The following is a 12,278-nucleotide window of genomic DNA, read 5'->3' on the forward strand; positions in this document are numbered from 1 at the left end:
TGGCTGGACCGTGGGGAAAGTCCACTTTGACTCCAAAGCAAGCCCTCCATCTGCACCAGTTTCCGTTCCCCCACCAGCGATGCCCAGGGCCCCAGTCCCCCACAGCTCTGTCAGCACTCATTTTCTGTTCTCTGATGGCATCCATCCTAGTGGGTGAGACCATCTGTGCCTTTATTTTTATTATTTTTGTAACAGCTTTGTCAAGATATAACTCATATATCATAATAATGCATCTATTTAAAGTATATGTTTCAATGGTTTTCTGTATAATCACAGACACGTACAACCATCACTACAATAACTTTTACATTTTCATCAACCCCCCAAAACACCCATACCCTTTAGCAACCAGCCCCCCCCAGCCCCAGGCACCACTAATCCACTGTCCATGCCTACAGATGCCCGTTCCAGAAGTTCACAGAAATGGAGCCGTACACTCTGTGGTCTTCAGTGTCCGGCTGCTTCCCAGGCTCTGGGGTGGGGGGCAGGCTCTGGTGGGGGGGTAGTGCCAGCTCCTCGGCCCCTCTCCTGGTGTGGCCTTCATTCTGCACTGAAGCTGCTGCGCTCTTAGACAGCGTGAACCCCAGGTTTCTCCTTCGGACTACTGCTCAGAAACTGACCAGAAAGCACGCGATGTTGCCGAAAGTCTGACCTGTCCTCAGCTGTCACTTAGCAGCGGAGTGACCCAAGGCAAGGGGCTTGAGCTCTGAGACAGCGCTGCTCTGAAGGGTGGGCGTAACAATCGCTTGCACTCACTAAATGTTGTGAGGATCAGCACTCACATGTGTAAGGTGCCAGCGCACGGTGGGCACCCAATAAACTGCAGCTTTTATGAGGATCCTGGGCCTCTGCAGACACGCAAAGTTCATTGGGCAGCTAAGGGTTCAGGCAACACTGCCCTGCTGGCCAGACACCTCGTAGGAGCGGCTCCCCAGTGCTCCCCTCTCTCAGCTCCCGCTTTCACTCAGGAGTCACCCCTGGGTGTGACAGCCCCCAGTGTGGCGCTAGGAAAGGCCCCCAGGCCAGAACATATGCTCCCTACCTCTCAAATACATGATCCAACAAAGATCTGCTTTCAGCATCCCTGCCCTTCACCAAAATCTTCTTCAAACACCCCTATTTCTTCCAAACACTCCTAAATTGCGAAACGTCCAGTCCACCCTTCACGCTTCTCCCCTCAACATCTAACCCTTCCCACCCACTCTCCCCAGGAAGAGCCCAGAACACTCCCCTGTCCACTGTTCCTGAGATCAAGTTCCTAAACCCCAAACTACACCCAGACACCAGCACAGGTCCCCTAAGTTCAGATCTGCCCAACAGGCCTTGTGCAGGGCACAGGAGATGCTGCAGCGACGATGGGACAGGAACAGTACATTTCTGTTCTCTGGACGTTTCTCTGTCACCCCTTCCATGTCTCACAGGGGAGAGCAGGACCGCTCCAGCGGTTGAGCTGCAGATCTGGACCACAAACTCAGACGCCTGATTCTGGCCCAGTGCAGTTGCCTTGGTGAGATAGCCCTGCAGACGTCACCCCGCACCGCATGGGCCGCGCAGCTCGTCCGCAGGGCAGGTCTGCAGGCATGGCCACAGCTCGTTCTCCACAGGGAACGAGACCACAGGACCGCTTTCTCTGCCTCTCAGCTGCGTGTCCTTCTAGGTGCCGGTCTACAGCTACTGCTGCAGAACTACCTGCAACAGACATTTTGTTTTTCTTCAGTTTATTTTATTTTACTTATTTATTCTATTTTTATAAATTATTTATTTATTTTTTTTGTTACAGATATTTTACCTTTTTTACCCAATTGGCACCCCCCACCCCACCCCCACCCCGTCCCCAGCTTAGTTGTCCATGTCCATTGGTCATGCATACATGCATGTAAGTTCTGTGGTTTAACTATTCCCACTCCCCCCCACACCCTCTTATGAGGGATGTCAGTCTGTGCCCTACTTCCATGTTTCTGGGTCTACTGTATTCCTCAGACTGTTATGTTCATTATATTCCGTATATAAGTGAGATCATGTGGTATTTGTCTTTTTCTGCTTGGCTTCTTTCACTTAGGATAATACTTTCCAGGTCCCTCCATGTCGTCTCAAAGGATAAGAGATCTTTCTTTCTTACCGCTGCATAGTACTCCATTGTGTACATGTACCACAGCTTTTTTATCCATTCGTCTACTGATGGACACTTGGGCTGTTTCCAGATCTTAGCTATTATAAATAGTGCTGCTATGAACATGGGGGTACATATAGTCTTCCTGATTGGTATTTCAGGCTTCTTAGGGTATATTCCTAGCAGTGGGATCACTGGGTCAAATGGAAGTTCAATTTTTAATTTTTTGAGGTAACACCATATTGTTTTCCACAGCGGCTGCACCAGTCTACATTCCCACCAGCAGTGTACTAGAGTCCCCTTTTCTCCACACCCTCGCCAACACTTGTTGTTTGATGATTTGTTGATGGCGGCCATTCTGACAGGTGTGAGGTGATACCTCATTGTTGTTTTAATTTGCATCTCTCTGATGATTAGTGATGTTGAGCATTTCTTCATATGTCTTTTGGCCATTTGTATGTCCTGTTTGGAGAGGTGTCTATTCAGCTCCTCTGCCCATTTTTTAATTGGGTTCTTTGTCTTCCTTTTGTTGAGTTGTATGAGCACTCTCTATATACTGGAAATTAACCCCTTATCTGATACATCATTGGCAATGATGTTCTCCCATACAGTGGGTTGCTTTTCCATTTTGATGATTGTTTCTTTTGCTGTGCAGAAGCTTTTTAGTTTGATGTAGTCCCATGTGTTCATTTTTTCCTTTGTTTCTGTTGCCTTAGGTGATGTATCAGTGAAAATTCTGCTCTGTATGATGTCCGAAATTGTGTTGCCTACATTTTCTTCTAGAATTTTATGGATTCACGGGTCACATTTAAGTCTTTAATCCATTTTGAGTTTATTTCTGTGTATGGTGTAAGTTGATGGTCTAGTTTCAATTTTTTGCATGTAGCTGTCCAATTTTCCCAACACCATTTATTAAAGAGGCTGTCTTTACTCCACTGTATACTCTTGCCACCTTTGTCAAATATTAATTGAGCATATTACCTTGGGTCCATACCTGGGTTTTCAGTTCTGTTCCACTGGTCTATATGCATTTTCTTGTGCCAGTACCAGGCTGTTTTGGTTACAGTCGTTTTGTAGTATAACCTGATATCTGGTATTGTGATCCCACCTACTTTGTTCTTTTTTTTCAAGATTGCTGTGGCTATTCGGGGTCTTTTTTGGTTCCATATGAACTCTTGGAGTATTTGTTCTAGTTCTACGAAATATATTGTTGGTATTTTGATGGGGATTGCATTGAATCTATAGATTGCTTTGGGTAGTATGGACATTTTAATTATGTTACTTCTTCCAATCCATGAACAGGGTATGTGCTTCCACTTTTTTATATCTTCCTCTATTTCTTTTATCAATGACCTGTAGTTTTCTGCAAATAAGTCCTTTACTTCTTTGGTTAAGTTTATTCCTAGGTATCGTAATTTTTTTGGCGCGATGGTAAATGGGATTGTTTTTTTACTTTCTCTTTCTGTGAGTTCATCATTGGTGTACAAGAATGCCGTCGATTTCTTGACGTTAATTTTGTATCCTGCTACTTTGCCAAATTCATTTATTAAGTCTAGTAGATTTTTGATGGAGTCTTTAGGGTTTTCTATGTATAATATCATGTCATCTGCAAATAATGACAGTTTCACTTCCTCCTTTCCAATTTGGATCCTTTTTATTTTTTCTTCATGTCTGATTGCTGTGGCTAAGACTTCCAGTACTATGTTATATAAGAGTGGCGAAAGTGGACTTCCCTGTCTTGTTCCTGTTCTTAATGGAAATGTTTTTAGTTTCTGCCCATTGAGTATGATGTTGGCTGGAGGTCTTTCATATATGGCCTTTATTATGTCAAGATATGATCCCTCTATTCCTACATTTCTGAGCATTTTTATCAGAAATGGATGCTGGATTTTGTCGAATGCTTTTTCAGCATCTATTGATATGATCATGTGGTTTTTATTCTTCATTTTGTTTATGTGGTGTATCACGTTTATTGATTTACAAATATTGTACCAGCCTTGCATCCCTGGAATGAATCCCACTTGGTCATGGTGAATAATTTTTTTGATGTATTTCTGGATCCGATTTGCTAAAATTTTGTTCAGGATTTTGGCGTCTATGTTTATCAGGGATATTGGCCTGTAGTTTTCTTTCTTCATAGTGTCTTTTTCTGGTTTTGGAATTAAAATTATGCTGGCCTCATAGCACGTGTTTGGAAGTCTTCCTTCTTCTTAAATTTTTTGAAATAGTTTGAGGAGAATGGGTGTTAGTTCTTTTTTGAATGTTCGGTAAAACTCCCCCGTGAAGCCATCTGGGCCTGGGCTTTTGTTTGCTGGGAGAGTCTTGATTACCTCTTCAATTTCCTTAGTTGTTATTGGTCTGTTCAAGTTTTCTATCTCTTCCGGGAATAGTTTTGGGAGACTGTGTGTTTCTAGAAATTTGCCCATTTCGCTTAGATTGTCGAATTTGTTGCCATATAGTTGTTCATAGTAGTTGTTAACGATCTTTTGTATTTCTGTGGTGTTGGTTGTTACTTCTCCTCTTTCATTTCTGATTTTGTGTATTTGGGTTCTCTCTCTGTTTCTTGGTGAGTCTAGCTAAGGGTCCATCAATCTTGCTAATCTTTTGGAAAAACCAGCTCTTTGTTTCATTGATCCTTTCAATTGTTTTTTTGGTCTCTATGTCATTTATTTCTGCTCTGATCTTTAGTATTTCCGTCCTTCTACTTGCTCTGGGGTTTTCTTTTTGTTTGCTTTCTAATTCTTTAAGTTGTGAGATTAGACATTCAATTAGAAATTTTTCTTGTTTTTTGAGGTAGGCCTGTAGTGCTATGAACTTCCCTCTCAGAACTGCTTTTGCTGCATGTCATAGAGTTTGTGTTGTTGTGTGTTCATTTTCATTGGTTTCCAGGAAGTATTTAATTTCTTCCTTGATCTCCTCAGTGACCCATTCATTGTTTAATAACATGCTATTTAGCCTCCATGTGTTGAAATGTCTTTGCATGTTCTTGTTGCAATTGATTTCTAGTTTCATGCCATTGTGATCTGAGAAGATGCTTGATATGATTTCAATCTTCTTGAACTTGTAGAGATTTAGTTTGTGTCCTATCATGTGGTCTATCTTTGAGAATGTCCCTTGTGCACTTGAGAAGAATGTGACTTCTGTAGTTTTGGGGTGTAATTCTCTGTAGATATCTATTAAATCCATTTGGTCTAGTGCTTCATTTAGAGTCTCTGTTTCCTTGCTAATTTTTTGCCTAGAGGATCTATCCAGTGCTGTCAATGGGGTGTTGAAGTCCCCTGCTATGATTGTATTGTTGTCGATTTCTCCTTGGAAGTCCTCCAGAAGATTTTTAATATATTTTGGTGCTCCTATATTGGGTGCATATATGTTGATCAGGGTTATATCTTCCTGTTGGATAGATTCTTTCAATATTATGTAGTGGCCTTCTTTGTCTCTAGTTATGGTCTTCATTTTGAAATCTATTTTATCAGATATGAGAATTGCTACCCCAGCTTTTTTTTGCTTTCCATTTGCTTGGAAAATTTTTTTCCATCCCTTCACTTTCAACCTATGTGAGTCTTTTGTTGAGAGGTGGGTCTCTTGTAAACATAGAGATGAGTCATGCTTTCTTATCCAATCAGCTACTCTGCGTCTTTCTATGGGAGCATTTAATCCATTTACGTTTAAGGTGATTATTGATATGTACTTGTTTATTGCCATTTTTGTTTAGTGTGGTTCTATTTTTCTTCCCATTTCTTGTACTAATTACAGCAGTCCTTTTAACATTTCTTGCAGTGCTGGTTTGGTGCTAATGTATTCCCTTGGCCTTTTTTTTGTCTGGGAAGCTCTTTATTTGATCTTCTATTTTGAATGATAGCCTTGCTGGGTAGAGTAGTCTTGGATTCAGATCCTTGTTTTTCATGACCTTGATTACTTCATGCCATTCCCTTCTGGCCTATAGTGTTTCTGTTGAGAAGTCAGCTGAGAGCCTTATGGGGTTTCCTTTGTAGGTCACCTGTTGCTTATCTCTTGCTGCTTTTAGGATTCTCTCTTTGACTTTAATTTGTAGCATTTTAATTACTATATGTCTTGGTGTGGGCTTGTTTGGGTTCTTCTAACTTGGGACTCTCTGTGCTTCTTGAACTTGAATGCCTTCTTCCTTCACCAAATAAGAAAAGTTTTCTGTCACTATTTTTTTGAATATATTCTCCATCCCTAGCTCATTTTCTTCTTCTTCAGGGACTCCTATGATGCGAATATTATTACATTTCCAGTTGTCCCATAATTCTCTTAAGCTGTCTTCCTGTTTCTTAATTTTTTTTTCCTCATGTTTTTCTGATTGGTTGATTTTTTCTACCCTGTCTTCTAATTCACTGATCCGGTCCTCAGCTTCCTCTACTCTGCTTTTTAAACCTTCCAATGTGTTTTTCATTTCGGATATGTCATTTTTTATCTCTTCTTGATGGTTTTTAATTTCCAGTTGGCTTATTTTCAGTGTCTCTATGTCCTTACTCATGCTGTTCAGCTTCCTCAAGATCATGGCTCTGAATTCTAGCTCTGTTAACATGCCTAATTGCTCCACATTGATCTCATCTTCGGTGGAGGTCTCTTGCTCTTTCATTTGGCTTCTGTTTCTGTGTTTCACCATTTTGGCTATCACTGTGGGCTTTGGAGCCTGTCAAGTTTTCCCTGTGGGTGTTGGTGTTCTGCTGTTTGTGGCTCCCTCTCCTGTGTTTAGATGAGCGAGGGAGAACCCACGTTGAACACCACTGTCAAGTCTTACTTTCCTGGTTAAAGTTGCCAGCCCAGGAAAGGTACTGTTATCCTCTAGCTTTTTGCCTGGAGGCTAGCAGTCGAGGTTATTTGATGAGTTTGGGTTGTCAGTTGATTGAAAAGCTCCCTCAGGTGCTCAGCACAAGGGGATTTCCCGAGGGTGGGGCAGATGCTGGTTGTTAGTGAGCCTCAATTAGCACTTCAATGGCCCACAAGGTGGGGTTGGATCTCCGAGGGAGGGGCTGCTGCCTCTCCTCAGAGCCCTGGGAAGGAGCAATATGGTCACCGTCCTCCGTGGCTGCACTCAGCAAAAGCTCTGAGCGCCCTCCAGATCCCGAGTGTCCCCACACAGTCCCAGTCCAGTCTGCCCCCCTCTGCCGGAGCCCAAGGTGAGTGGCTGTGGCTGTTTTAGCCTCTGTCCCGGCTGAGCTCTGGAGCTGCCTGGGAGTGTGACCCGAGGGCGCTGCTCCCAGCTGAGGCCGCTGCCGAGCTGCCGACAGGGCTCCCAGCCCCCGCCTCGGGCCTTCGCAAGCCTGCCGGGATGGAGTCAGTGTCCCTCGTTATATGGTCCTCGCAAGCTGCTTTTCTGTTGCTTTTTCCCATCAATTTGTCTGTGTTATATTGTAATTCAAGTTTGGTTCTGGGAGACGGTCTGTGTAGCTTCTGTTCACTCCGCCGCCATTTTTCCTTCCTCCGTTTTTCTTCAGTTTAAAACAACTACTCAAACCAGCCACCCGATTTTTCCCTCTGTGCAGGGATCTACTCAATTTGTAGGTGGTGTCTGATCTCATTTAATCCTCACAGGAGCCCATGCCACACACCCTGGATGGGAGAAGACAGCCTCGTGAGGCAGCACTCGCCCGAGACCAGACTGGTGGCGACAGGCAGGCCTGCTGCCGTCAGGCCCCAAAGCCAATATTCGTTTTTAATTTTTTTCAATCCTCACCTGAGGATATGGTTATTGATTTTGTGGGAGAGAGAAAAGGGGAGAGAGAGAGACACTGATTGGTTGCCTCCCATATGTACCCTGATCAGGGATCGAACCTCCAACACAGATATGTGCCCTGACCAGGAATCAAAACCTTTTTTGGTTACAGGATGCTGCGGCAACCAACTGAGCTACCTGGCCGGGGACAAAGCCAATATTCCTAACAACACATGTTAACCATACGTTTAACCTTTACATCACTAATAAGAGTTATTTTGGTCACAGGTTATTTAACCCTCACGGGATCTATAGGGGGTGGTCACTAATAGTAGTATCTCCATTGTATCGCCATGTAAATGGGGTCACAGAGAGGTTAAGCCACCTGCACAGGTTACACAGTTGGAAGACGGGAACCTTCACTCAACCTGGCTCTTTGCAGAGCTTGTAGGCATCTGGACCCCACAGGTACTCTGCCCCCAGCCACACGCCAGGGGCCGCTGCGCCATCCAGTCACAGCAGCAGTGTGCTGGCTGGGCCATTGACACAGACCTCAATTCAAGCTTTGGGGGAAGACCATTTTTTAAAAAGGAAATCGTCTTTCCTCTTACTTTTTAACTTAAGTAAAACAGTAGGGGCACTTCGAGCAATTCAAATGACATATGTCTGAGCTATGTAAATTTTTGCAAATTCTAAATGAAAAGATATGCAAGTTGATGTCATGTGACATCCCCCCTCACTGGTGAATCTTGAAAAGAGGACCGATGGCAGTAATAGTAGGGCGTGAAGTCACTAGACGTATTTTAATCAAATTTCAATTTCTTTTGCAGGTTAAATTGGAGAAGATATGAAAAAAATTTTAAATAAAAGTGACACCTTAGATTTACAGATACATTTTTTCTTAAAGAGCCATGCTGTTATCAAAGCAACAGCATCCTTTGGAAGTGTCCCTGAGACAGTCATTCTTGCTGTACACAGAGGAGACGAAGCGCAAAGACTGCGTCGCCCACTGAAAGCTCCGAACTTGGCTGTGTCACTAATGTAAACTGATACAATGTTTTGTTTTTTTATTTTTTTATTAAATTTTTAATTTTTTTTGTTACAGATGTTTCTCCTTTTTTACCCCATTGTCACCCCCCGCCCCAACGCCCCCCCCACCCCGTCCCTGGCTTTGTTGTCCATGTCCATTGGTTATGCATACATGCATATAAGTTCTGTGGTTTATCTCTTCCTACCCCCCCACCCCCTCTTCTGAGGGATGTCAGTCTGTGCCCTACTTCCATGTTTCTGGGTCTACTGTATTCCTCAAACTGTTGTGTTCATTATATTCCGTATATAAGTGAGATCATGTGGTATTTATCTTTTTCTGCTTGGCTTCTTTCACTTAGGATAATACTTTCCAGGTCCCTCCATGTCGTCTCAAAGGATAAGAGATCTTTCTTTCTTACCGCTGCATAGTACTCCATTGTGTACATGTACCACAGCTTTTTTATCCATTCGTCTACTGATGGACACTTGGGCTGTTTCCAGATCTTAGCTATTATAAAAAGTGCTGCTATGAACATGGGGGTACATATATTCTTCCTGATTGGTATTTCAGGCTTCTTAGGGCATATTCCTAGCAGTGGGATCACTGGGTCAAATGGAAGTTCAATTTTTAATTTTTTGAGGTAACACCATACTGTTTTCCACAGCGGCTGCACCAGTCTGCATTCCCACCAGCAGTGTACTAGAGTCCCCTTTTCTCCACACCCTCGCCAACACTTGTTGTTTGATGATTTGTTGATGGCGGCCATTCTGACAGGTGTGAGGTGATACCTCATTGTTGTTTTAATTTGCATCTCTCTGATGATTAGTGATGTTGAGCATTTCTTCATATGTCTTTTGGCCATTTGTATGTCCTGTTTGGAGAGGTGTCTATTCAGCTCCTCTGCCCATTTTTTTATTGGGTTGTCTTCCTTTTGTTGAGTTGTATGAGCACTCTCTATATACTGGAAATTAACCCCTTATCTGATACATCATTGACAATGATGTTCTCCCATACAGTGGGTTGCTTTTCCATTTTGATGATTGTTTCTTTTGCTGTGCAGAAGCTTTTTAGTTTGATGTAGTCCCATGTGCTCATTTTTTCCTTTGTTTCTGTTGCTTTAGGTGATGTATCAGTGAAAATTCTGCTCTGTATGATGTCCGAAATTGTGTTGCCTACATTTTCTTCTAGAATTTTATGGATTCATGGGTCACATTTAAGTCTTTTATCCATTTTGAGTTTATTTTTGTGTATGGTGTAAGTTGATGGTCTAGTTTCAATTTTTTGCATGTAGCTGTCCAATTTTCCCAACACCATTTATTGAAGAGGCTGTCTTTACTCCACTGTATGCTCTGGCCAACTTGGTCAAATATTAATTGAGCATATTGCCTTGGGTCCATTTCTGGGTTCTCAGTTCTGTTCCACTGGTCTATATGTCTGTTCTTGTGCCAGTAGCAGGCTGTTTTGGTTACAGTCGCTTTGTAGTATAACCTGATATCTGGTATTATGATCCCACCTACTTTGTCCTTCTTTTTCAAAATTGCTGTGGCTATTGGGGACTTTTTTGGTTCCATATGAACTTTTGAGGTATTTGTTCTAGTTCTGTGAAATATGTCGTTGGTATTTTGATAGGGATTGCATTGAATCTATAGATTGCTTTGGGTAGTATGGACATTTTAATGATGTTAATTCTTACAATCCATGAATAAGGTATGTGCTTCCACTTTTTTATATCTTCCTCTATTTCTTTTTTCAATGTCCTATAGTTTGCTGCAAATAGTTCCTTTACTTCTTTGGTTATGTTTGTTCCTCGGTATCTTAATTTTTTGCTGTGATGGTAAATGGGATTGCTTTTTTACTTTCTCTTTCTGTGAGTTCATCATTGGTGCAAAAGAATGCCGTCGATTTCTTGTTACTTGTCTATCCTGTTACTTTGTCAAATTCATTTATTTAGTTTAGTAGATTTTTTATAGAGTCTTTAGGGTTTTCTATGTATAATATGTCATCTGCGAATAATGACAGTTTCACTTCCTCCTTTCCAATTTGGATCCCTTTTATTTTTTCCTCATGTCTGAGTGTTGTGGCTAAGACTTCCAGTACTATGTTGAATAAGAGTGGCGAAAGTAGACATCCCTGTCTTGTTCCTGTTCTTAATGGAAATGTTTTTAGTTTCTGCCCATTGAGTATGATGTTGGCTGGAGGTCTTTCATATATGGCCTTTATTATGTCGAGATATGATCCCTCTATTCCCACATTGCTGAGTGTTTTTATCAGAAATGGATGCTGGATTTTGTCAAATGCTTTTTCAGCATCTATTGATATGATCATGTGGTTTTTATTCTTCATTTTGTTTATGTGGTGTATCACATTTATTGATTCGCGAATATTGAACCAGTCTTACATCCCTGGAATGAATCCCACTGGTCATGGTGAATAATTTTTTTGATGTATTGCTCAATCTGATTTGCTAAAATTTTGTTCAGGATTTTGGCGTCTATGTTCATCAGGGATATTGGCTGTAGCTTTCTTTCTTCGTTGTGTGTTTTTCTGGTTTTGAAATTAGAATCATGCTGACCTCATAGAACGAGTTTGGAAGTCTTCCTTCTTCTTGAATTTTTGAAATAGTTTGAGGAGAATGGGTGTTAGTTCTTTTTTGAATGTTCGGTAAAACTCCCCCATGAAGCCATCTCTGCCTGGGCTTTTCTTTGCTGGGAGAGTCTTGATTACCTTTTCAATTTCCTTAGTTGTTATTGGTCTGTTCAAGTTTTCTATCTCTTCCAGGTCCAGTGTTGGGAGACTATGTGTTTCCAGAAATTTGTCCATTACACTTAGATTGTTGAATTTGTTGCCATATAGTTGTTCATGGTAGCTGTTAACGATCTTTTGTATTTCTGTGGTGTTGGTTGTTACTTCTCCTCTTTCATTTCTTATTTTGTGTATTTGGGTTCTCTCTCTTTATTTCTTGGTGAGTCTATCTAAGGGTCCATCAATGTTGTTTATCTTTTTGAAAAACCAACTCTTTATTTCATTGATCCTTTGGTTTTTTTTTGTTTGTTTGTTTGTTTTTTGTTTTTGTCTCTATGTCATTTCTGCTCTGATCTTTATTATTTCCTTCCTTCTACTTGCTCTGGGGTTTTCTTTTTGTTTGCTTTCTAATTCTTTAACTTTTGAGGTTAAACAGTCAATTAGAAATTTTTCTTGTTTTTTGAGGTAGGCCTATAGTGCTATGAACTTCCCTCTCAGAACTGCTTTTACTGCATGTCATAGATTTTGTGTTGTTGTGTGTTCATTTTCATTGGTTTCCAGAAAGTTTTAATTTCTACCTTGATTTCCTTGGTAACCCATTCATTGTTTAATAACATGCTATTTATCCTCCATGTGTTCAAATGTCTTTGCATGTTCTTCTTGCAATTGGTTTCTAGTTTCATGCCACTGTGATCAGAGAAGATACTTGATATGAT

The sequence above is a fragment of the Molossus molossus genome, unplaced genomic scaffold (assembly GCF_014108415.1).
Source record: "Molossus molossus isolate mMolMol1 unplaced genomic scaffold, mMolMol1.p scaffold_m16_p_3, whole genome shotgun sequence".
Taxonomy (NCBI): domain Eukaryota; kingdom Metazoa; phylum Chordata; class Mammalia; order Chiroptera; family Molossidae; genus Molossus; species Molossus molossus.